Source organism: Aulostomus chinensis, chromosome 8 (assembly GCF_037954235.1).
Source record: "Aulostomus chinensis isolate RoL2024-O1b breed Wild chromosome 8, RoL_Achi_v1.0, whole genome shotgun sequence".
NCBI classification, from domain to species: domain Eukaryota; kingdom Metazoa; phylum Chordata; class Actinopteri; order Syngnathiformes; family Aulostomidae; genus Aulostomus; species Aulostomus chinensis.
Window position 1 is genome coordinate 28,746,163 of NC_141327.1, and position 25,709 is coordinate 28,771,871.

Consider the following 25,709-nt stretch of genomic DNA (forward strand, 5'->3'; position numbering starts at 1 on the left):
ATATGCGTTTCATAAACTCACGGAGGAGAAAACATGTTCTTCTTTGACAGAACAGGATGGAAGAAAATGTGCGTGTAAGGATAGAAGAGAGAAAAGACAGACAAAGAAAAGATGGATGATGAAGAGAAATATCACAGCATTTCACAGGCCGAGATCCACACAGACCAAGAGGAACCTCCATTACTCTCCTGGCTGACACAGACGTCTGCAGCCTGTCGCTTTGGCTCCAGTCACTGTCAGAACGCCGCTCCGTGACTCTGAGATAGCGGTGTCAGAGCGATAAGAGCAGCCAGGGAGAGCGGACCAGACACACTGATTTACTTTTTAAGGTTTTCAGCTGCCAGCTCAGAGACTTCCTCAATTACTGACCAGGCCTGGGTGATAAAACTGCAACATTTATCACGATAAAATGTTCCATTTCACCTGCATCATCATTTTAATGAACTAATTTTAAAGTTAACACAGGGGCCGTTTTTTTAACAGAAAAGTGTCACTGCCTGCAACTGTTTTCTCCCTCCTACATTTCTTGATAGTTTCACATGTTGTTGGTGCAACCCAACGCGACACCTGTGAGACGGCTAATAAAAAACATGTCCTGCTGGTATTTGATGCTGGTGATGCTGCTCCACGGGCAGGAGGAGAACCGACACCACCCACTCAGTCACTCCTACATCTCAGCACCACACTCGGCCGGCGCTGGGTGTAATTTGGTTTCGACCTGGGACAGATAACTCCACGCCCTTATTCTATTTTTGTACCTGAACCCATTCTGAGGCTACACTTGACTTCAATCAGGAGCCCCGCCCCTGGTTTGGTGTGAGGGAAGTGATCAGAAGTCTCTGACTGTGGGATCCCCGACCCAGAAAGTATCCACTTTAGTGGGAGGAAATCCAGCAGCGTGAGGAGCTCCTGCTACTGGAGCTGCTGCTGCTGCTGCTGCTGGAGCTGCTGCTGCTGCTGCTGCTGCTGCTGCTGCTCTACTGGAGCTGCTGCTGCTGCTACTGGAGCTGCTGCTGCTACTGGAGCTGCTGCTGCTGCTGCTGCTGCTGCTCTACTGGAGCTGCTGCTGCTGCTGCTGGAGCTGCTGCTGCTGCTGCTGCTGCTACTGGAGCTGCTGCTGCTGCTACTGGAGCTGCTGCTGCTGCTACTGGAGCTGCTGCTGCTGCATCGCCCTCGAGTTTGAACGGACAGCCTTCAGATGTTTCTGCTGCTCTTTCCATCCAGCAACCATATTGTTTGGATCCCACCTGGGGAACTGAGCAGTTCCGTCTCCACTTACTTGGCTGCAGAGAATATCGTTAGCTGGTAGTTCACGTGGGCCTTATCAGCACTTTCCTACTGAAAACAGCTGCCTGCTGCTGCTGGAAATGGCTGAACAGAGCTGGAAGAGCGGGCCGAGGGGAACTGAGCTGCAACTTCTGCATCACATGTTATCGTTTGATCCATGGCGGCTATTAAATATACGACATTGTTCAGCTTTAAAAGAAACTGAATCCTGAATAATCCACATTCTTTGTTCTCACTGGAGCCACTTGCTACTGCAGAAATAATCCTTAAAAAAAACTGCTCAGCATGTTGTGCAAAGATGAATTTGAATCTATTTTTAACTAACTGAGTGTATCAGAATTTAAATTCCACCCCAACTTAAGTGGGTTGGAGGCAGAAATCTCAAAGACAAAACTCCTGCATAAACCCATGCAGCTGAACCTGTTGGTGACTGGAGCTCCATTCCTAAAGAGGAGCTTTCAGTTCTGACTTGGGTCACCACGTCAGCGTAGCTCTGCTGCAAAGATGTTCATGACGCGAGCCTTTAATGAGGAAGCGTGAATAACGAAACTGATCAAAAACCATTCGCTGCCTGGCAGTCATGAAGTCGATGACCAAATCGTGAGGATCAGATTGGCCTCACATGGCTTCCTGGTGTGTGGTGACAGTATTCTCAACCAACAGGCATTCTGTCCGGTGATGAAGAACATTTTTGTAACAGTTCGAGGTCTGATTTTCCTCGAGTTGTTTGTGGAGAGAAGTTTGTGCCCCTGAGGAGGACCGAGGGAAGAATCCAACAGCCTGAACTTCAGTTTTGAACTTTGGTTTCTGTCAGAACTCTGGCTGACGGGTTGACCTCGCGTGAAAACGATTACAAGATTGTGAGCATTTTAAGGTTTTAAGTGAGTTCCTGCATGAAAGCTAACTGATGATTCCTGGAAAAATGTGAAAAGTTCAGAACTCCCCGCCGATTTCAAACGAAAAAAAAGTTCTTCAGAAAACTAAAAATATTGAAATTATGAAGGGTACGAATGAGAACAGGAGCAACGCACATCCATGATTATCTGGACGTTCTAACGTCCCCCAAAAGGGGGGCGTGGAAACAATAACTCTACTTCTGTAAGACAACATGAAGATATTTTGTTTTCTCAACATTCCCATCGTCTGGCGCTCTACGATCGATGTGCAGAAACTTAATCTGAATCAATACTTTTGTAATGATTCCCAACTCTGCGTGATTGGTCTTTTCAGCTCACTCAGCTGCTGGAGGACAACAACAAACACGTCAATCACCATCTTTCTGTATTCAGCACATTTCTCCTCATTGACGTCCACTTCCACCGTTGGCAGCTCGCTAGCGCAGCAGCATCTCATGAGCTTGAATCTGGGCCTGCCCTCAGAACGCTAACTAGAAAAGGTCAAGCATGCAGGCGAAAAGGGGGGAAATGATGAAAATAAGGGAAATGTCAGGTAGTGGGAGCTCCTGTCAGCAGGACGCCTGGTTGAGGGGGGGGGGGGTGAGACGAAGTCCGATCCCTCAGAGAGGCGAGTAAATAACCTCAGGCTGTTTGCTGAGCTGCGTTTCCTGCTTCAGTTGAGTGCAGGCGCGCGCGCGCGCACACACACACACACGCACACACACACAAAGTGTAACTTGTTGCCAGTATTTTCAATCTTCCCTTAGATGACACCTCATTGTCATTCTCTCCCTTCATCTTTTTCTCTTCATCATCTTCCTCACTGTTTCTCACCTTTGAGAGAGGGAAGCTTCTAGGATTTTTTTTTTTGCCTTCCTTGTCATCTCAGACCTACAAAGACAGACAAACTTTTTCAAGCTCCTGCTGCTCAGGTTGGACTCAGCAGAGCTCTGAGCTCCTCTCCCAGCTACTCAGCATGGCCTGTCATTACCTGACCTGCTGCACTCCAGATGCGACAACAGGAGCACTACAGCAGGGTAGCAGGGGTCCAGGCTGCCCCGGTCACAATCACAGTGAAGGGAACCTGGCACTTCTTGGTGACAGGGCTGACATCTTGGACCGAATCCCCAAAAAAGTGTGTGTGTGTGTGTGTGTGTGTGTGTGTGTGTGTGTGTGTGTGTGTGTGTGTGTGTGTGTGTGTGTCAGTGACAGCTGGAAGCATCCTGTTATCAGGATATTTGACCTCTGACTTGGGTCAAAGGTCAGAAACACCTCCAGGAAGTTTCTTCAAGCAAAGTGCAAACATCGCACCCGAGGATGATTTTGGTGTGTGACAGGCACACAACTGCAATGCTGCATTAGCAGTTACACAAACCTGCAAATACACACATATAAGAGGAACCAGTATGTAAGAGCGTCTGTGAGCCACCTGGACACACCTGGGCATTTTACGGCCTGCAGGCTACATCCGGCCCTCTGGGCATCCCTGTCCGGCCCGCAGTGCGGCAGTCAAAAACACAAATAAACAATTATTTATGCTGTGCATGCTATACAACGATGTTGCTTTTATTTTGAAAAGCCTGGCGTTTTTATCGTCTACATATGGATGCATGTATCTGCGTCTGTCTGCCTGCACAGCCACAGGTGCTAGCCAGTGACCCCCGCCCCCTAAAAATATTGGCTCACATTAAAAAAAGAAAAGTTGATTCCGACAAGACACGGATTGCTAAATACTTCTTTACAGAGGTCAAAGGTAAAGCCATGCTCTTCGTTTGTGGTCCACAGGTTGCCGTGTTTCAGGATTCCGAGTCAATCGTCACGGCGCCACAGACGGGATTTTTCTCACTGAGCAAGTAAACTGAACTGAAAACATCGAAGCTCTTGTTGCTGGATGAGGTTGATCAGTTTCTCTTTACTGCAAAACTCCTTTCAGTATTTGGGGAGATTAACAAGTTAAAAATAAAATGAAACAGTGATGTAATGATCAAATTCTCTCCGGCGTTCCTGAGATGTCGTGCTCACGAGACCTGGGATGGACGTACGAGCTGAAAACTACTTTGAACTATTTAAACTTTACAAGAGGATTTCTACACTTCTTACAAGTTCAATTTCCACGTTGACGTCTCCTGACTCACAGAGAAGAACCTCCCCAGGCAAGCGCTGCTGCTGCTGCAGCACAGCGTGGAAACGCGTCCTTGCTCGTCATTTCATTCACTGATGTTGCAGAGCCGCAGTGAGCGCCGGTCACAACGTGACATCACTTCCAACAACACATCCAAATTTGCAGCGACACTACAAAAGGGTTGGTAATCAGAGCTTTGATGAGCCGCTCGATGGCTCTCAGGGCTACAGGAGAGGTCCAAACAGAAGATTTCATGCCTCATAGCAGCTGAGGGCTCCCCGAGGCTCCGCCCCTCAGCAGGTCCCTTACGGATGACCTCAGCTCCAGACTGAGCAACACACATGACTCAAGGGGCGGCAACAAGAATCCAGCCAGAGATAAACGCACCTCGCTGAATGATTTATGCGCCAATGCAGAAAAAAAGAGGACGATCTCTTACTCAAAGCTCAAATATCCTCACCGGAGTGACACTTTGATCACATTGTGCTTCATTTAGGAAACTTGCAAAAAGGCAACAATGAAAACATTTAGATTTGCCGTTTGCCTTTTGATTTTGGCAAAAACGTGGACGTACAGAAGCAGACCCATTATACTCATATCCAAACAACACAACACAAACAAGCAGCAGAGCGAGTGAGGAGAGGGACGCCGACCACAGACAGTAAACTCCCTCCACCTCACCGGCTGTGGGGCCTTGAGAACAGTTCAGCGTTCCTGGACCCTGAAGACAACAAATATAAATGTTTCTCAGTCATTAAGTTATGATCTATCTGACAGATTCCTCCATCTATGAGTAAACGATCCTCAGCCTCCACCTCGACAGTCACGCTGGCACTTTTCATCCGGATCTGTTAAATTCCCAGAAATCTAAAAACAATTCCAAATTATTTCATTTCAGGCTTAACTGATGTCCTGAAGATTAAAACTGCACACCGCTACTACAAAAGAGGACTTTTCAGTGTTAATCAGTTTAAATTTGTGTGTGTAACACTTGTACACTCCCAACCCCCCCAGGGACAGAGGGGTCATGAGCCTCCGGCATCTTTGTGTCACGGTCCTGAGCTGGAAGCTTTGGGAACTGCTGTGTGTGTAGAGGAATAGTTGAAGGAGCTCCAGCATCCGGCTCTCACACACACATCCTATTTCCGAGCCAGACGGAGCCTTGCAGTCATGCCTGAGGAAATAATGACCTCTTAAATGAACACCTGCCATATTTTGTAGAGGCAGATAAAGGTCCTGGCAGGTGCTCGTTGGCAGGCACCAACCTGACGGCTGGTCACACTAATGGGAATTTTATTTTTTTTCTCTAAATCAAAAATATTAGCAAATGAGAAGCTGTCCCATTGGACGCTCCGACTCTGAATGGAAATGCGAGAGGTGGGAGACGCATCTGTCGGCTTGTTAAACCCTGGATTGTAACCTGCTAATGATGTGAGTGACATTCAGTTGGCAGCTTAGCGCCACTATTAGACTGCTGAGTGACAGCAAAATAGATGAACAAACACACACTCACACACGCGCAAATACAGGGATACACACAGAAGAGATGCAAAGAGGAACTGGAAACTCCCACTCTTACGTGCTTGCACGACGGAGCACCACAGTGAACTGACTTGGATCTTTTCTGGGTTTGTGTCTGTGCCGTCTGAGTTACCAGAAAGCTGAGTGATGGCGGCTGTAGCCTCAGGTGAAATGTTCAACATAGGTGCGAACACACTCGAGAGTGCTCAATACGTACACACACACACACACACACACACACACACACACACACACACATACACACACACACACGGATGCTTTGTAAACCTGTAGATTATTTGCAGACTTGGAGTTCTCTGCAGTGTCAGCGTTGGGCTTTTATCAAACATTGTTCCTCCTGTGGTCTGGGTATCAGCATCAGTCACGCTGCGATTTCACCAACATTTCTAATTACTTCTTCACACTACTGCGATGCAACGTGCAGAATTAATTTGTGTCTGAAGAAGAGCCTGCGTTCCAGTCGGCCACAGAGACCAACATCTGTCGGGGATAAAGACGTCAGTGTGGCCAACGCCGCCAGACGAGCTGCCAACACAAACCGGAAGTTCATCGTAGCTGCTCCAACCAAGAAAAGAGGATATTTTAGGATAACGTGGCTTCTGTCAGACAACAGTGACGGAGTGGAGGCTCGACAGCGTGAAGTGGCTTTTCCTCCTGCGACCAACATCTGCTGAATGTTGTCAGTCACGTCCTCTCCGCATCACCGACGAGACCTAAAACCTGATGTTACAACAACCCATCAGGTCAAACTGGCACAAAAACATCTGCACGGATTTCAAAACTACAGATTTGAATTTTCACAAAAGGAGGTGCGGTTAATCGAAGGCTGCAGCTCAGTTGCGCCTCAACATGTGGAAACATTGTATACGTTGTTTGGAATTTCCAGACGAACTCATCAGTATGAAGGTGGGCTGTATTTTGTGCCGTCGGACTGTCCTGGAGCTTCTTCTCGCTGCTCTGTCTTCCCTACCAAAGAGCAGCCTCAGCACAGTTACTTGGACTTCTGGACTTCTTTCTCCTCGATAGCTGAAGAGTCAGTTCCTCTACTTGTTCCCTCGTTGCCATCTGTATCCCGTCTACGTCCAAACCTCTGAGCCTGACATCAGTTTGTAGCACTGAATCCAATGTTGCTTTTAAAAAAAAAAAGCTATAAAAAAGCTATAAAAGTATGTAGCTATAAAAGAATTCAACACGCCCTGTTGTATATACTGTGAACCAGTAGCTCCCAGCTAGTGAATTCCTCTTATTTCTGAGTGGCTGATTAAATCAAACCAGATTTGGAGGCACATTCAGGGCCAGTTGATCTGTAAATATTACAGGTTATTATATCTGTAAATAAGCCTGAGGTTTTCATAAAGGGCCGTGTTTGCTGAGAGATTAAAAAGTCCAAAAAGTGATTTGCCTCTTCCTCTCAACTGCAGGCCTTTCCTCGGTTCACTGAGGTTAATGAAACTCACCTGGGTAGTTTTCAGCGATCCTGTCAGACAAACCAGCAAAAAGCACGTAAATGAAACAGTCAGAGCAGAGGAAACGTCTTCCTTTGCCGACCTCTTTTTAACTACATCTTAACGTCTGACGAGGTCATGAACCAAAACTGTGCTGTGACCTGTGTGCAGACCGCTGTGACTTCCCTCAGCGACACCGAATCTGCAGAGTTCCACCACAAAAATGTACCACCAGCATCACCCTTTCACCGCTCATTCAATTTCCTGCTCTTTGCATTGTTTACATTTTACTTTTTTTTTTTGGCATCAGGAGCAGAAAGGGCTTCATTTCCTGGATCACTTCTGATTCAATCAAGCGACTGAAAGAAGAAACGAGTCAGAGCCGCGACTCGCCTGGGGCAGAAACCAAAAAACAACATTCTTCTGACCTTAAAAAAGATTCTGACACTAGAGAGGAGGAGAGAGGCGAGTAATTAGTGTGAGGAGAGGAGGACAATGTAGGCGACGGCGTGTGATTCACCAGGGTGGTGTGAGGTTATTCTTAACACGATGACTTCTCAGCATGCAGCAACTCGTTCTCAAGAAAAGGTGAGAAGATAATCCCACCTCCATTGTGAATGTCGCCCTCAGACATGTTTTGCTGTGTGTGTGTGTGTTCCATTCTTTAACTGGCTGCAAATTAGGCTCCAGGTTACAGACAAAGAGCAGCTAACTGCCAATGAGTGGACCAGGACCCGTGATTAGATTGCAGTGCAGCCTGAACACAAGCACAGTTCTTTGCTAAATTAGATCACTGGATCCTGCACAGCCTCACCGTCTCGCATAAATGCTCCACGACATCACAACGAGGAGTCTAGGCTCCTCTCCTGCTACACGCACTGTCAACACAAGCTCACCCTCCACAACCGGCGCATCCCTTCTCCTCCTCTGCCTGACTACAGTGCTCCTAAGTTGGCCTGGCGCAGCACCTCGGACCCCCGGAGAACCACAAGACACACCACAGCTCTGGAGTCCACATTCCCTGGCTTCTTCTTTGCTTGTTATTGGACCTCCAAGTGCATAGTTTTTTTTGGTTGTTTTTTTTTTCTTTTCAATTCTTTCGACTATCTGTGGCTCCATTCAGGTATTTTTATGTGCAAATCAAAAAATGCGCATAAAAACAGTCTGATGGAAACCTGAGCGCAGATGTGGGACTGCAGTGGCGGTTGCTGCAGCCCTCAGCAAAACTCAACTTCCCCCATGACCAAAAACATACGTTAGGGCTGAAATTGTGGAAGTGAAACCAGAATAAACACCGTTATCACAGAAACATGTTACTCAACATGTCATTCAGTCGATAAGAATATCCAACTAAACACCTTTAGCAAATATTTGTTGAGTAAATACTGACATGGCTCCTCCTTGGAGACACACATCTGGAGCTTGAGTGACTGTACAGGACAGAACGTCATCAACATGCAGAAAAAAAGCAGATTAAAAGGAGCGTTCACCCCGAAAATGACACTTCTGTCAGTGTCCTCATGCTGGTGGAAGTTGAGGTGAAGTTTTCAGTCCACAAAAGGCTGCTGGGTGTCACAGTCAAGAGCCGACTGAGGGCAGCCAAGCTGGTTTGATGTAGACACCCTTGCCATTTTTAATCCCCTTTTTTATCACCTCATTCTGGTAAATCACTTAAAGTTTCAGAGCTTCTCACCGCACATGCGAGGGAACGTGGGCTTTAATGAAAGTTTCACGCTGGTGCGGAACATTTAGCATTTCCCCATTTCTGATATTAGCACCGGAAACCTTGACTTCCTTCCTGCACGTCACATTCCCGTGTGAGACATAAAGAGGTGTGATGTGCCTTAAAGCAGAGGAACTCCTGTCTGGCCACTTCTGGCTTATCTGAAATGCAGACAAGGTAGCGAAAGATTTCTTGACCTGATTTAATGAATGACTATTTAACAAGAGCAGAAGTCTTCAGCCATGAGAGCCGTGAGTCGGCTGAAGGGGAGCGGCGCCCTGGGCTAACATGACTGCGCTAAAGAGACCATACATAATAGTGCACAGTTTAATGAGCACTGCTAGAGGACGAGCGTCCAGCGCTGCTATCACGTCTGATTTCTTTCATCCCTCTGTGCAATCTATTTGAACTCCAGAATAAAAACGAGGCTATCACACTCCCGCTGACATGATCACTCGCACACCGGCCCTGATAGAAGCTGCAATCATTGCATCAGAGGCGTCCTCATCCGCCTCTCTTAGTCTACATGAGAGACAGGATTTTAGAGCTGCTAGGCCAGAGGGGAGCAGAGAAAACTCACTGCTCGCACCACAGAAATCGTTTTTTGACATTCTTGCCTGCAGACACGAAGATTCTGGGGCTTAAAGCTGGTGTCAAACACCACGACTGCTCTCGCCGCCACCACACCAACACCTGCTGAATCACTGAAACTAAAGCTTCGTCTGCTCTGTCATGGCCTCCCCTGGTAACAGTGGAGTCAACATTAAAAACTGGGCCGTTATTAACACATTAGTGACTACCAGGATAAATGTCAGTGGAACTAACGTCTCCATCGCGCAAGTGGAGACGAGTAGCTCACACACAGCAGCAGCGCTTATTAGAGAACAAGAGGCGGCTGTTGATTCCAGTACAGTGGCCCTCATTGTGTGTGTGTGTGTGTGTGTGTGTGTGTGTGTGTGTGTGTGTGTGTGTGTGTGTGTGTGTGAGAATGAGAGAGAGCATTGTGGGGTCAAGCAAAGGCCTGGCCACTGAATACTGTATGTGTGTGTGTGTACTGGCTCTCCAGTCTGTCTCCAAGATAGTGCTGCTGTAACACAATGGGCTCCATTCAACTCTGAACCCACCTCCTGTTGCTGGAATAGTGCTGCATCATAGCTCCTGATGGGAAGGTGGTAGCGTTTGTGTGTGTGTGTGTGTGTGTGTGTGTGTGTGTGTGGGGGGGGGGGGCGCTGATGAACACACACACACGCACACACACACACACACACACACACACACACACACACACACACACACACACTCGTAATTTTCAATAAAGCTGTCATCGGATTGCCGTTACATTGATTTAACACCAGGAGAAAACGTGACGCGGTGGCGGTGCAGCAGCCGGTGAATTACAATAAGGACTCTTATTGTGTCACGTGGAAGCGCTTCATCAAGCAGGGCACTGTAATAGCCTCTAAGACTCATCAGAGATGGAGAGCAACGCATAAATACCAATTTTCATATGTGAAATGTGCACTATAGATATGAAAACCCGTCATGTGGGAGCCGTAATCCCTGCTGACATTGTGATGGACGGCTGCAGGACGTAATGCTCTGTGTTGAGTCCAGTGTTTAGTTCAGTAGCCGTGGAGGAGGACAGGTAGAAGTCTAAATAATGCTGGAAGAACCAGAGTTATAGAAGGCCGCAAACACAAAGTCAACGTATCCATTTGATGATTGATCTGCTTCAAAAGCAGGGGAAGGTGGAGGTTGCTCCTCTGCTCCACCACAAACGCCTCAGACATGGAGACCAGAGCTCATTCTCGTGGTCTTGTCCGTCAGCGGAGCCCCACATCATGAACACAGACCTGATAGCTGCTGGGCTCTTCTGGGTTTATTCTCAGTACGTCTGTTTAGGCCCTAGAACCTCAGATCCAGAACCCTCAGGGCAATGATCCAGTATCACCAGTGACATTTGAAAGAGAAAGTGTCAAACGCAACTTTGCGTCCCTCACTACTCCGGCGCCTTGAACGCTCGAGTGATGTCAGACAGACATACAATCCTGCCTGAGTGACAAAAGATCTTTACAGACTGATAATCTCTGATGAACTAATTACTGAATAAAAAATCCAAATCTGTCCAAAACCCAGAGATACGTTTGTTTCACACTGAACAAACGAGGCTTTATTCCATGATTTATGTTCCTGGGTAATTGGAAAATGTCGAGCATGAGCTTCTAGTCTCGAACAAATCTCAATTGGAATCAAGCGGTTTTGTGCCAAAGAACACAACTGGTGGTCCGCTTGTGAGGCTGTGGGTTTCCTCGCTCGCCCTCACCTTGGGTTCACGGCACACTTGTTCAGAAACCCTCGCGGCCATGATGAGAATGTTGTTAATCTGGAAATTGTTCGGTATGAAATGTTGATCACGAGAGACAGGAAGCTTCACCCCCTGCTGGTTATGAATCTTTATCATCCATCCTGGGCCACATATTTGTGTCAACAACCAAAATGATGGACTGGCTAACGGAGCAAAACTTCTTCCAAACATTTTTAAAAAGTCTAAAAGTATTTAATCTCTGACACACACACACTCACAGGATTATAATGTCTCTGGGAGAAGAAGAGGGCGGGTACCAGCACGAGGGGGGTGACAGAATATCCTGCCACAAAACTTCAAGATGATAAATGTCACGGACAGGAAAAGCAGGTCCTGGACATTTTTCCATACACACAAGAACCCTGAGCTGAGTTCTCTGTAGGCGCGCGTCTCATTTACATATGTGGGTCAGTGGGCGGAGCAGGCGGGACACTTGTTTGTCCAAACACACACACACACACGCGAGCACACACACACATTTGGGTGAAATAAACCAAAACCTGACAGTCACAACATGATCGTTCCTGATATCCCACACTGACAGAAGTGTGGGGACCCCTGGGATACTTCCTCAAATCCTCATCCTCAAACTGGTGAACACTAGCGGCGTGTAGACGTGCATCTACGTCTGAGACGCAAGTCCACACGCCACAAGCGGAATGGATGAATTTAAACAAACGCCGACCTGGAAGTGATGAAAACAACATCTGGAGAAAACGCCATCCCCTAAAAACAAACACGAGTCACACTTTCAACACACGTAAAATCCAGCAGGACTGAAACTCAGGATCAGTTGGCTTCCTGCACCGGCTGACTTCGCCAAACCTTTCCGACTTAAGACAAAAAAGTACAGAAAGGAGGATCTGTGGAGTGCCGGTATAAAATTCAAGGTATTTCATCGGATCAGACGGTTCCCCGCTTTGTCAATCCAATTCTGTTAAACTCAATTTCAAATGTTGTGAAACGTCCACTGGGATTCCAGGGTGACCTGGATTGGTGTTTGTAGTCGAAAGATGATTTAACAGTACATCAGTGTTTGTGGTCCACAAATGCTCTCAAAAACCAAACAAGACTGATTCTTTTCTTATTGCATTATTTTATCTTATCAATCTAAATCCCCAAAGTCTTTCATTTCTAACAGCATGAAGCCAACAGTGGAAGCAGCAGATCCTCCCATCCAGAGGCCGATCGTTAGGCCTTCACCATTGACAGTCAGATCTGCGGCATCGATTCATCATCCCTGCACAACCTTTCCTTTGTGGAGGATTTGTTTTAGTCTTTGCACATACAGTTTTATGCATCTGGTTTTAAAGGCTACATGTGCAGCACTGCTGGAATATAAAGCAGCACGAGGCCAGTGAGGCCTCCTGCGCGGCGGCGGCGGCGGCGGCGGCCTGCTGCTGGGTGGCTGGGCAGGAGCCTGTGGATGCAGTGAATAAAGAGTATAATCAAATGGGAGGAGCTCTGCTGAGGTTCAGAGAAATAGGATGGACGACACACACACACACACACACACACACACACAAAAGTGACTGGAGGGATCATGGTGATGGAAGTGGCAGAAAAAAGGGGGCTTTCCTAAGCAAACTGAAGTGTGTGTGTGTGCGTGTGTGTATTATTTTCCCATATGAAAAGATATTCCTGAAGACAGTGTCATTCCCTCTTATTCATTCCATCACACTCTTCCTCCCCCACCTTTGGTCACCATCAACACATCAACGGCGCTTCGTTTACGTAGTGTGTTTTGTTTCTTGTGTGTGTGTGTGTGTGTGTGTGTGTGTGTGTGTGTGTGTGTGTGTGTGTGTTCAGAGAAAGAGTAGTAGCATCATCTGCGATTTTTCAGAGTTATTCTAGGGGGCTCTGCAGGTTCACAGGAAGCAACAAATCAAGTGTGTGTGTGTGTGTGCGTGCGTGCGTGTATGTGTGTGTGTGTGTGTGTGCGCGAGTGTGCGTAGCTGGCATTCAATTCAACAATGACAACATATTTTTAAAAAAACACTAAAGGAAATGACCCCACAAGGTCACACTGAACTCAGGCCCACCGCTCAGAAAATTCTCACACACACACACACACACACACACACACACACACAGGAGCAGTTAGGGGTCAAGGAGACTGATATAGTCACCAGTCCAGGGGGGCCAAGACCGAACCAGTGACCCTTCTGGTACCCAGCCTGTGAGTCAGGTGACTTCAGATAATCACTGTTCCTCAACACCAAACATGGTGAGCCTGCCTTCATCGCTGCTCAGTCTTGGAAATAAAAGAAGAGCATCTGATGCATTTCAACCAGAAGTACCAGCAACCTGTCGTAACTGGGACTTCTCCTGAGGGAGCGAAAGGTTCCTGCGGTCTATTGTGTTCTGTGTTTCCATCGCAGCCTCAGCTTAGCTGCACGCTAATGCTAACTGCTTGCTGATGCCTGCCAGTACAGCAGTGCAGAGCAGCGTTTCTCACGGCAACAGACGACTGATCAGACCAAAGCATCATGTTCGTAACGCAGCACTGAACCAAAACCTGACATTTGACGAGCTTCTCAGGGGATGCGGGCCTAGCAGAGGCTACCGCTAGCATTAGCATGTTCACCTCTACAGAAGCGTGATGAAAAACAGTGAGCTTGTTCCTGCAGACAGAATAAAATACTGAGGGTTCCAAACCAATCAGAAATGTTTAGCATTGCTGGCCTCCCCCACAATGTTCCTGAACCTTATGGAAAGCACCAACCCCCGACCAGGGCTTCTTTGGGGGTTGATAAAGTCCAGAACTAAATTTCATCTTTATTTGCACATGAGATTTGATGTCCTGACGTGCCGCTGTGCTCCGATCGCCTGTTTGATTGCTTTGCCATTTTATCTTGTCTGCCTTCTCTTTTCTCATTGCTTCATGCTACTGATTTGTCCTCCTTTATTCTCTGTAACCAAGCTGCCCAATGGTATGAAATGTGCTGTACAGATAAATCTGCCTCACCTTGCCAGATGTAAGGTGCAGTGGGTTTAGACGAGGTCAGTCCAAACCTGCAGCCGAGGGAGAATAAACAGTGGCGAACTGAGCCTGCAGTTAAAATTGAATCCTCAATAACCCTACGAAACTAATTCATAAATGGACATTTATGAGGGAAAATCAGAGCAACAGAGGGAAATAAAAGCGATGTGAAGCTTCATTCGATAAAATGGCTGCTTGGGAAGAAAACTACTAACACAAACTATGAAGAGATCAATTTAGAGAAATTTGCTCCAGTCAGTGTGTGAACACACATTTAGTTCTGCCAACACCCTGACACTGTCAGCGATTAAAAAACAAACTTTCATTGATTTTCATTGCTGCTCTTCATCGCACAGACTAAACACAGAAAGCCGGGTCTGTGTCTTTGACCTCGTCCTGACTTCCAGACGCCCACGTCGTGCAGCAGCGCTGCGTTCCTGCACTGCTGCCTCGATAAACACACACCGATTACATCACAGTTTCTCCCCCCTGCGAAGTGGGACTCCTGAAGGAGCTGGTGGGACACGAGCGTCAGGTGACACATGGAGGGAAAGTGGGTGAGAGAGGAAGAGAGGCGCTGAAAGAAAGGAGGGAGAGTGAGACATCGTCAAGGGCAGACAACTTCTATTTTGGCCTGCTGGTAAACGAGGCTTGGCTGTCTGACAGGAGACACAGTGTGTGTGTGTGTGGGGGGGGGGGGGGCAGCGTGAGGACATCAGGAGAGAAACTGCCTTATTTAGAAAAGCAGAGCACCCTCCGACAGCAAGGCAGCAGAGTGTGGGGTCGGGGTGAAGGAGACCAACAATGACAAAGGAAGGGAAATGTTGATTGGCCCGTTCTGTGTCCCTGTGTGATCAGAGACTGGCACTAAATAGAAGACAGCATTGTCTGCTGGGCTCCACGTAGACAACAACTGGTCCAGTATCCTGCACCGAGGCCTCACGCTGCTGGGTCTCATTTCATTTGTCGCACCCTGACAAGCTGTTTGACATTTGTTGCTAAAAGCTAATACATTATTTTATCTGTGCTCCATGGAGGCGTGGTGCCGAGGTATCAGCATCCAGTCGGTGTTTTTCCACACCAAAGTCAATTCTCCTCTGTTGCTGATTTGTTGAGAGCTGCAGGATTTTTTTTATGAGGTTCTTGTGTGAAGCTGTAGAAGGTTGTGATGGTAAACTTGGCCAGGCCAGCAGGTGGGAGTCAGCCAGGTCACACACACACACACACACACACACACACACACTGACCCGGATCAATCAGGTCATCAGTGTGTGTGTGGTAAACACCTCCAGGAAATATCATCCAAAAATACCATCATCAGTTTGTCGGGGAGAAGGATTTGTTATCAAACTGCACGAAGTTCTATTATGATGAAATAGTTACAATTGTGTCTGACTTCCATCCCTCCATCCATCCATCCACCCATCCCTCCATCATCCATCCCTCCATGTTCCCCCTCTTCTCCTGTTGAGGGTGGAGGGGGTGGAGCCTATCCCAGCAGCCTTCACCCTGGACAGCTCACCAGTCCATGGCAGGGCCAACACATAGAGACAGACAACCATTGGCTCTCCCAGCCACGCCTACGGTCAATTTAGAGTCTGGATTAACCTGGTCCCTCTTGATGTCTTTGGACTGTGGAGGAAGCTGGAGTACCAGAGAGAACCCAGCAGGAACAGGGAGAACATGGAGACTCACCCAGAAAGACCCCGCGCTGCAGCCGGGGGTCCGAATTCATAAAAGTTAAAATAAAAGTTGCCAACAGAAAAGAAGTGGCATGTAGTCGAAAGCTCTGGACCTTTAATCACGTATTTTTCATAAATGTAGTCAAGTTAATCAGTATCACACATTTAAAAGCTGCAGTGGGTCAAAGTGTTTGAGTTATAAATTATGATGAAATACCAGCAGAGGAATTCAAGGCCAGCTGAAGGCATTTCTGGAGCCTCTTTCCTGACCTTTTTCTGACTGAAACTGAACAGGAAAGCGGTTAGATTGAGTTTCTCATCACCGGGCAGCCCAGTGACTGATATTTGAATTTACAGGAACAGGAAGAGCATAAAATTTGGATATAAAATTGCCACAAAGTTTTCATCCTTTTTTTTTGGCCCACGTATCGTTGGATAGTTGAACAACGTCTAACCTAAAGAGGGTAAAAAGACATTTTTCATTTCAGCTTGACTGCATGCAAGTCTAATTTTGACCTTTCTCTTGTATTTCTAAAGAATTATTCTGGGACAAATGGGGCTTCTAGTTATGCCTGCAACTCGCTTTCAAGATACAGAATAAAAACATTTGAAAAAAAAGATCAGCAGAGCAGTCGACGCCTGGTTATAAATATTAATAGAGCGTCCAGCTGCAGAGGCTGCCTGTGTCATCATGCATCTCCGTTAGAGGCTCAGTCGGCCATCACGTCCTCAGCCAAGACCGGTATTAATGACTGAATTAAAAAATCATGACTTGACTTTATACGCCTTGCTTCCAAATGAATGGATGTGTTGTTGCTCTCTATGATCCATCATTTCCTCGCTGAAGGCCACACCTTGAGAGAGAAAGGCCCCGAGCTTGTGTGCACCAAAAAAAAAAAAAAAAAGCAGCCTCACAAAGTTGGAGTAGAACACAAGCTCAACCTTTTGAAGTGCTGAGCTCCAGGATTATATTTTTATCTCTGCAGGTTAGTGAAACTTTTGAGCTGCTCCTGCATGAAGCCATCAAACACGCTCCAACACCTAATGAGGCATCTGAACCCCAAAGTGAGGCTGGAAAACCAGGAATACAAGCCTTCTCTCCATCCTGTGCTTCTACATGACTCTGATCTACAGCACGCGTGGGCAGAGGGGTGATCATAGAGAGTGTGTGTGTGTGTGTGTGTGTGCGCGCGCGCATGGGGAGGAAGACAGATGGAGGAATGATGAATTAAGTGAATCTACAATGAGAGTTTACTCCTTCAAGGTGAACTTCTGGCCCCTGGCACTCTGGTGTCCAGGGCCTAATCAAAGCTGCCAGCAGTGTTGGGCAGGCCTTCACACCCTCGCTCAGCTCGCGGTGAGTGAGTGTGTGTGTGCGTCTTCTGTAGATCAAGAGGGAGTGCAACCTGACGATATTTAGATTTGGCGTGTAAGAGCAGACTAATGCTGCACTGTGGTGCAAATATCACTTCCTGCGTCCACTAGGTGATGCTAGAGGACACACAGTTGCAACATGTGATGCTGTACGTCAAGTGAAGACAACACAGTGTTACTGGGACGTCTGAGTCGTCAGGTTCACTTTCTGTAACCACCAGCTGGCGCTATGACTTACTTCAGCTATTCAATGTTTTCAGACAGGACTCTCATCACACGGCTCGAGGCTGGAGCAGGTCTCACCTGTGGAGTCCAGTCTCTTCACTGTCCTGCTCTGTGGCCAAGTATCAAACAAGGCCGCTGACGTTAAAAGTCTTCAAAGTGACGCATCACCAAGTTCTGACGGCACGTCTGACAAAATCTGATGCGATCTAGTCGACCCACGAGGACGAGGACGTCCAAGTGTAAAAAGACACGCCATTTCCTCGTGCCAGCTGGTGGCGCTATGGCCAATCTGTCCCAAAATTGTCTGAATTACTTAGTCTACTAACTACACCCCTCCAACATTTGTGTGATCCTGCTGACAGTCAGACAAAGGCCACCAAAAACATTGGTTCCATGCGGATAGTAATTATTGGCAAGACGAAAAGAAATCCTACAGATGCGCATCAAAAAAAATGAAGGAAGGTTTTCTCTCTGCAGGAACAATGCACACACAGACAGAACCCTGCAAGTGTGTGCGTGTGTGTGTGCGCATGTCAACAGATGCCAGATCAGAGGTGGAATACAGCTCAATTCCCCCAGCAGCATCAGCAGGCTGGATGTAACCTGTCAGTGGGGTTAGCATGGCACTGTCTGGACATCCTGAGGCACACACACACGCACACAGTATGATATGTGTGTGTGGTCCAGGTCACCAGCAAAACAAGATACAATGAGCCGCACAAGAATCAGAGGAGAGAATGTTGAAAAAGGGATTCTTTTCCAGCCTCTCCCCTGTTGCTGCATGTTTCCTCTGTGTTCACTCTCCACTGAGCTGTGTCTTGTAATTGCTTTTGCTCACCAGGGTTTTTCAGCACTAAAAACAAGCCTTTGTGCTACTGACTTCCAGCAGAATAAAGAGCATATTAATGCCGCGGACCACCCCAGGCAGGAACCGACACGAGCTGCTGGGACAAACATGGCCTCCCTCCCTACCACATCATTCAGTTTCGCTCAACCTTTGCTCTAATTTCTCCGCCCAGGCCTGGTCACGGTGGAGACAGACAGCCTCCCATCACTCCGCTGCTCCTATCTAGTCGACTAACAGCTTCAGCTGGACGAGTGAATAACTGCACTTCATTAGACAAGGTGGAAACCTGTATTGATGAAGGTGTGTAAGACAGAAAGAATCTGATACGGTTAAATGGGGGTGAAAACTACGGCCAGACAGAGACGGAGATAAGACGAAGCTATCCAGGAGAAGTCCCCGAGTGCCGGCTCAGAATATCCCATGGGAGACCCTGTTCCCCAAAACCCCGCTAACATGCGGCTTTTGTCTGCATCGGGTTTCATCAGCATTCACTCCCGAGTCACATGACCCTACAGTGGACTGACTTTTATCTGATCCGTTGGAGATTCACGTGAACACAAAGCCCAGGTGTACGTGGTCATTTGCAGCCTGCTTCAGGCAGGCGGGAAAACTCCTCGTCTACTTGTAATGGGACAGTGGCCAACCGGCTTTATGAGAATCAAAAGACCTGCACGTATGCGGGCGCGTGCAGCGGAGAGCAGGAGACATTTGTTAATTTAACTCAATAAGATTGTGATATCTTATTTTGCTCCAACATGTAGCTAGTTTTTGTGTAGCAATGTAATTTTAGCCTCCTGGCTGTCTAAATAATGTAACTTTGCAATGTCACCGAGGTGCAGTTTTGACCTGCTAGGCTTCGTTTCAGCTCTGGTGGCGATGAGGTTGTCTGTCGTCAAAAAAAAGGAACTCTCAGACTTCCCAGGCGCGTTAACGCCTCGTTTCAGAGGTCGCACGGCTTCCTGGTAATGGTTTCCAGTTTAAACACGTGCCCCTACTGTATTAGTACGTCAAAGTCACCGTTGATACCATTTTGTACCCAGACGTTTCTCAAGCCTCGCATCGTTTTTCTCCTGTTTGCTGTGGGTGCCATAAATAGCTGCAGCTCTGGCAGTGTGGGACCCTTCCAATGTGAATGCAACACCACAAATTAATATTCAGAGATAGATGGGATTTTCTGGCTCAGATTGCCGGCTGAGATTTATGAAAGAGGATCATGGGATTAAACACATCTGACAAAAAGAATGTGTCTGGACATTCTAGCCTTTGAGTGTACACATCATTTTAGTTCGGCCCAGAGTGCTGCAGGAAGTTGTTGTCATCATGGTTGCCTCCACCAACAGCCAATGGGAAAAGCTGATCTTCACTAATGAACCCTTCTGATGCCGCTAAACGCAATGGTTAGCAGTGCTATGCTAACATTAGCCTATAAAGGAACTCCACCAGGGTCACATGACTTCAAGGTCACCACCACTGAGCTTCAGGCTTCTTGTGTCCCCACTCCCATGACCTTCACTGACCTCCACGACCTCTGTGGGCTCCTTCAGACTCTTGTTAGCAGCCCAGGATTTGAGACCCATAAAGAGATTCATAAACGCTGCAAGTGTGGTGTTCATATCGTAGAATAAAACAGGAAGGTTTTCTAAACTTATCTGAGGCATTTAACCTTGAACCCACTGACCTGGCGATGAGGGAAGTGGATGTTCAACGATGCTAACTTCCTCCCAGGTCCTGCACCACTCTAATGTTTGTATTCATTGTTCTATGCATCATGAAGCAGAGGTCTGCATGATAATGAGCAGAATTTGCATCCCGGGTGCAGACGAGTTCAAGATCTGTCATCGGAACACAGCAGAGCTGGCGGAGGGCTCTGAGTCAAGCCTGCGACGGGGCACAGCGACTACATCGCCACGTCAGCAAGAATGCATCAGAATTGTTGGTTTCAGTTTGTCACCAGCGAGCTGAACGCTCTCCACTGCCACACCTGATGGTGAACATCATGGGTCTCACTTGATTGTGGGAAATTATGATAACAAGTTTGTCGTACGCTCACCATCTGCTTTTATTTATTTCATTTTTATTTTTGATGGAGAGTTTTCTTTTAAATTTCCTGCGGTTTATATCAGTGTTCCCCCTGACGAGTGGAGCAGAAAAGATGTTTACACACATCCAGATTTGAGGAGCCTGCTTCCATCTGCTCCTCGCACCAGCCTGGCAGAGTGGTTCTGTCCTGCAGATGCCAGAACTCATCCGTTTTATGAAAAGTTAAAAATTGACTGGCTTGGGTTTGGTTTTCATCTTAAATCAAGGAATAATCTCTTTGATGAGCTTCCATCTCTCCGCTGCTGCCATCTTTTAGAGGGCGACTGAAAGCGGGTGCAGGTCTTTGTGAACCCGGATCACCTCTGGTAACATTAACCTCTCTCTCTGAGCCAGAGGAGTCATTTGGTTGGAGCCTTGCAACTCGACTCCCAGGCAGTGAAAGGGGGACGCAGCATAATGAGAGCATTGATGGAGACGGTAGGAGGCTTTGAAGGCGCCAATTAGGAGGGAGATTTCAGACGTTTTCATTCGTTCATTTTCTTCAACATTAATTATGCTTCAGCAACGTCACTGATGCATCACTGCCAACTCCCTCTTTTTGAAAAGGTCTTCCTCTGCATATGAAATGACAATAAGCGTTAAATAAAACAGAAAATAATGAAGGGTTTAATAACAGTTATGTGTAAGGGAGCATGCTAATGTCTGCACCTCATCAGTTTTGCTCAAGTCACTTTGTCTCTGATTATGAAGATTTGTGGCAGATAAATGAGTTCCAGGCTGTTCTACATGTGGGAGAATTCAAGACAAATTATTTCAAAAACTCACTGAGTTCTTCTTGTACTATAATATATATATATATATATATATATATATATATATATATATATATATATATATAAAATACGGAAATGGTATCATTAGTGTCTACTTGTTCATCAAGGAAAATGAACACAAATCCAGACATGCAGTCCTTCTTTCAAAACTAATACTGTTTTCCTACATTAAAGGTCAATAACAAAAGTATATCAAACAAAATTAAAACCATTTCTGTGACATTTGTCAAGCACTGTTCAAAATATTAAACACTCATTTCGCAAACACGTGATTGCACATCGAACATTTTCATCTGCGGCACTTCCAGATGGTGAAAGTTTTCATTTGGAGAAGAAAAAAAAGAACCCCACCTCTGGACCAGCAGCTAGGTTTGTTATCAGCTGCTTGTAATGTTACATTTATGATATTTGATATATTATATTAACATACACAACACCCAGCACTGTTAATGATACAGTTTGTATTAAAAAAACGCACATCACCAATCCTTCACCCAGGCTGTTTACGGTGTCATGTGCTTGGACCACACTAATATCTTTGTGTCATGATGCAGATTGAAAGTGAAAGAGTGTGTGTGTGTGTGTGTGTGTGCATGTGTGTGTACACGGGGGGGGGGGGGGGGGGGGGTTCACAGGAGAGTGTTTTTAATCAAATCTGGCACAAGTAGTGAGCTCCAGCAGCGGGGCTCAGGTGGATCTCTGCAGTCCACACATCCTCTCAGACAGATGATTTGATAACACGTGCCTGCCTCCTGCCCTGCAGCCTCCTCACTCCCTCTCTCATGTCCTATTCTCACATCCTCATCTATAATACACTCTTCTCTCATTGGCCTCCGCATTTCTCTTCATATTCCCTCACTTCATGTAGCGGACGTTCGGCCCAGAGGCGTGGCGGTAGTCCACGTTCAGACATACATGCCCGAGCGGGGATGTTGAAGCTGTCGTCCGGTTCCCTCTCCCTGTCGTCCACAGAGTAACGTATGTCGTTTCTAAGCATCTCAAAACTGGTGGTTGAGAGAAGTTGACATGGACATTGACTTGAGACACAGAAGAAGCCTGAAGCATAGTGGTGGTGACCTTGAAGTCATGCGATCCTGGTGTAGCTCCTTCATAGGCTACCGTTAGCTTAGCACTGCTAACCGTAGCGTCCAGGCTTCCAGCATCATCAGAGGGTTCATTAGTGAAAGTGATCTTGGTGAACTAAACCTGGAAGATCATCAACTTTTGTTCACCAGAGCTGATTTACTGATTCAATCACCCACAATCACATGGAGCGATCCTATTGGCTGCTGGGGGAGGAGGAGATGACCACTTCCTGCTGGTGAAGGAACCAGGAGACGACCACTTCCTGCTGGTGGAGGAACCATGGAGACGCACTATCAACCAACCATTTCCTCTCCTATATCACGCCTGGGAAACCATGTTTGGAGGGAACAAAAGCCTACGCGGTTGTGTTTTCTGGGATTTTTCTGACGCCCACACCATCCGACACATAACGCTCACGGTCATGCGGCTGCTCGCTGCCGAGGACGCTGGCCCCCAGTCAGAATACATTCACAACATCCACATCAAGGTGGGACAGCTGTGTTCACTTCTCAAACTCTGCCCCAGAAACATCTTTCCTTCTTCCTCTTCTCCTCACACACGCCAACCTGCTGCCCTTTCTCTGAGAATCAACGTCACCGAGGAGTGAAAAGGCCAGCGTCCCCGTGAGACGTGCTCTTTGCTGTTGTTTTAGGATCTAGTCATGCAGGTGGGAACATCATCGGCCTGATTTGGAGCCACGGTGAGATAACCAGAGAGCAGCAGAACCGTCGCTGTGGAAGCATAAACCTCCTCGAACTCAAATTCTTTCCCCGTCTGCTCTTTCTTCTGCCTGGCAGATATAAACACAGAACTAATTTACTGTCCAAACAAGTAGACAGAATAAAAAAATACACAGCTATTTCATCAAAAGAGGAGAGCTGAAACCCTCAAATATTATCTCTGCCCCGCACACCCGAGCTGATCTTTGTTCCAGCTCCAGATCCACGTTCACAATCCTAGCAGATTATGAAGAGGCAGAATATACACTAACTGACTAACTGGCTGTGGCAGATTTTTTTTTTTAATGAAAATCACACATTTAACGACTGAGCCAGATTGGGAATCACAGTCTACACAACTTGTCACTCCAACTGAAAGCACCAAAGACATGAAAACATAATGACAGTTTGCAGAGTAAACAAACGTGGAGGCGAGAAAGCTAGCTTTTATAAACCATCTGTGCTGAAAAAAAGTAAGAAAAACTATTCGGGTGAGGTCACGGAGGGGAGGGGGTGACTCTATGGACTGCAGGGGGAGCTGAAGGTGTAGCGTTACATGCTGGAGCCAAGGCTAGGCTATGAGGGCTAACGCGAGGTGCCGCAGACACAATGGTAGACGTCACAAGAGCTCATGGCATACAATCTTCTGCCTGCTCTGTTTTCGTCCTCTGAGAGCTCAACAGCGGCCCCCCGCCTTGGTTCCAGTTGTGAAAATCTTATTTCACAGCAGCCGAAACGTCGTAACCACCTGAGGACATCTCAGCAGCAACGAGCAGGTTGTAAACCAGGTTAACGGCTCCTGTCGAGACCTCAGCCTCTTAGGAACTCAACCTTTTTTTCAGGGAAAAAAAAAGGTTTAACTCATGACCTCACGCAGGATTACTAACCTCCCACAATCTTAAAGATTATCTGTGGCATCTCTGATTAGTGGAGCGCACCGTTACCATGGAAATGCAAACGGAACATTTTAAGTTCCATCGTTTGAGAGAATCATGGCTACAGACACAAGATTTCTCTTTCTGGTTAGAAACAGTTGTGGCAGAAAGAGATGGATGAGAGGAATCGGAGGACGGGACACCGGCGTCAGGTGGGGAGGCTCTGGGTTCACAACGGCCCAACGAACATCGGAGTCAAGAGACATCTTCCAACGCTACAGAGCGAGACGTACCTTTTATACTGAAGACGGGTGTGTGTGTGTGTGTGCGTGTGCTGGTGTGGCGTGATGATCTCATCCTGTTCATCAGCTTTGTCTTCAAGTACCAGAAAGGAATGGGACATTCCCTGATTAAGCTTATCTCGGACCTTGGCCGTCTGCAGGTGGGGGTCTCTGTGTGTGCGCGCGCGTGTGTGTGTGCATGCGCGTGTGTGTGTGTGTGCGCGCGTGTGTGTGTGGTGTTCTTTGCTCGTTTAACCAGATGTCCCCCTCTTTTGTCCGGCGGGCCGACATGTTTAGCACCGGTACAGGTCACAGGGATCTCACTCACTTCTGAATGTAGTGACTTAACTCTCCTTCTCACACAAAACGCTGAATATTCTGATGTCACAGGTTTCCTGACATCAGTGGCACGTTAGCTAGCGACAACAAAATGGTCACGAAATGCAGTTATTTCAAATAAGGGGTTCGTAGTTCTTCATTGCTCAAGATGCACGCAGTCTTGAACATTTGCCTTTTCTCTTTTTTTCCTCTCATCTTTTTGCCCCGAATCAAATATTCAATGGTCACAATTCACTTGTGTGCTGTTCTTTCTGGTTCCTGGCATAAAAGACTTTATAAAAAGAATCAGCTGAAATGTCAATAGAGGAGCAGAGCTGCTCTGATGGTCGGCGGTTACAACATCCTGGACAAAGTCTTCTACTGTATCACATTCTCTAATATTCCAGCCATCAAAGCTGCGTCTTTGAAAACTTGCTTTGATCTGGAGCGAAGTGCCTGAGCATGCTCATCATCGGCAACGGCCGCTTCACACACTCACACCAGGGAGACAGCAGGTACAGCTCCGGCCTGCTACTATGATGGGATCCTGCTGATTAACTGTGCTGCTGGAGGACGACGTGTCAGCAGCTGTCCAGGGAGCCCAGGTTCTCCAGCAACTCTCCACACCCACAACGTTGGTCTGCTTCCCTACAGCAGCCCGGCCACCGCTGGCCTTCATCCACTAACCACCTAACAAGAGTCAGCTCATACGCGGAGCCCATCTGGAGCCCGGGATCAATAAGTGACCCCTGAGAAGCAGCCAGGGAGCCGGCCCTCTCTCACGGGAAATCAGATGGCTTCAGTTGGAGTTTTTTTGTTTCTATTTGAAAAGACGGGAGATGAAAATGTGTTTTTCGTCAGCGAGGTTTGCAGCCGCTGCAGACGACGATGATTCAGAGGTGCTGAGGTGCTGTGGAGCGGGGTTTTCCTCTGGACTGCAAGACTGACATGACTGAGTGCTGATGTCAGTCGGGATGGGCGGGTCCACACTACAAGATCAATACACTTCAACCCACACCAGCTGCTCGTGTGTTACTGACTCCTCTGAAATACAGATAATAATACA

The 25,709-nt window shown here is 47.2% G+C and overlaps 1 protein-coding gene across 3 annotated transcripts in view; it reads right to left on the reverse strand.

Annotated features, from left to right (window-relative positions):
- The window catches only part of mgat3b (beta-1,4-mannosyl-glycoprotein 4-beta-N-acetylglucosaminyltransferase b), a 60,643-nt gene that overhangs the window by 24,117 nt on the left and 10,817 nt on the right, over positions 1-25,709 (reverse strand). The window lies entirely within an intron of this gene.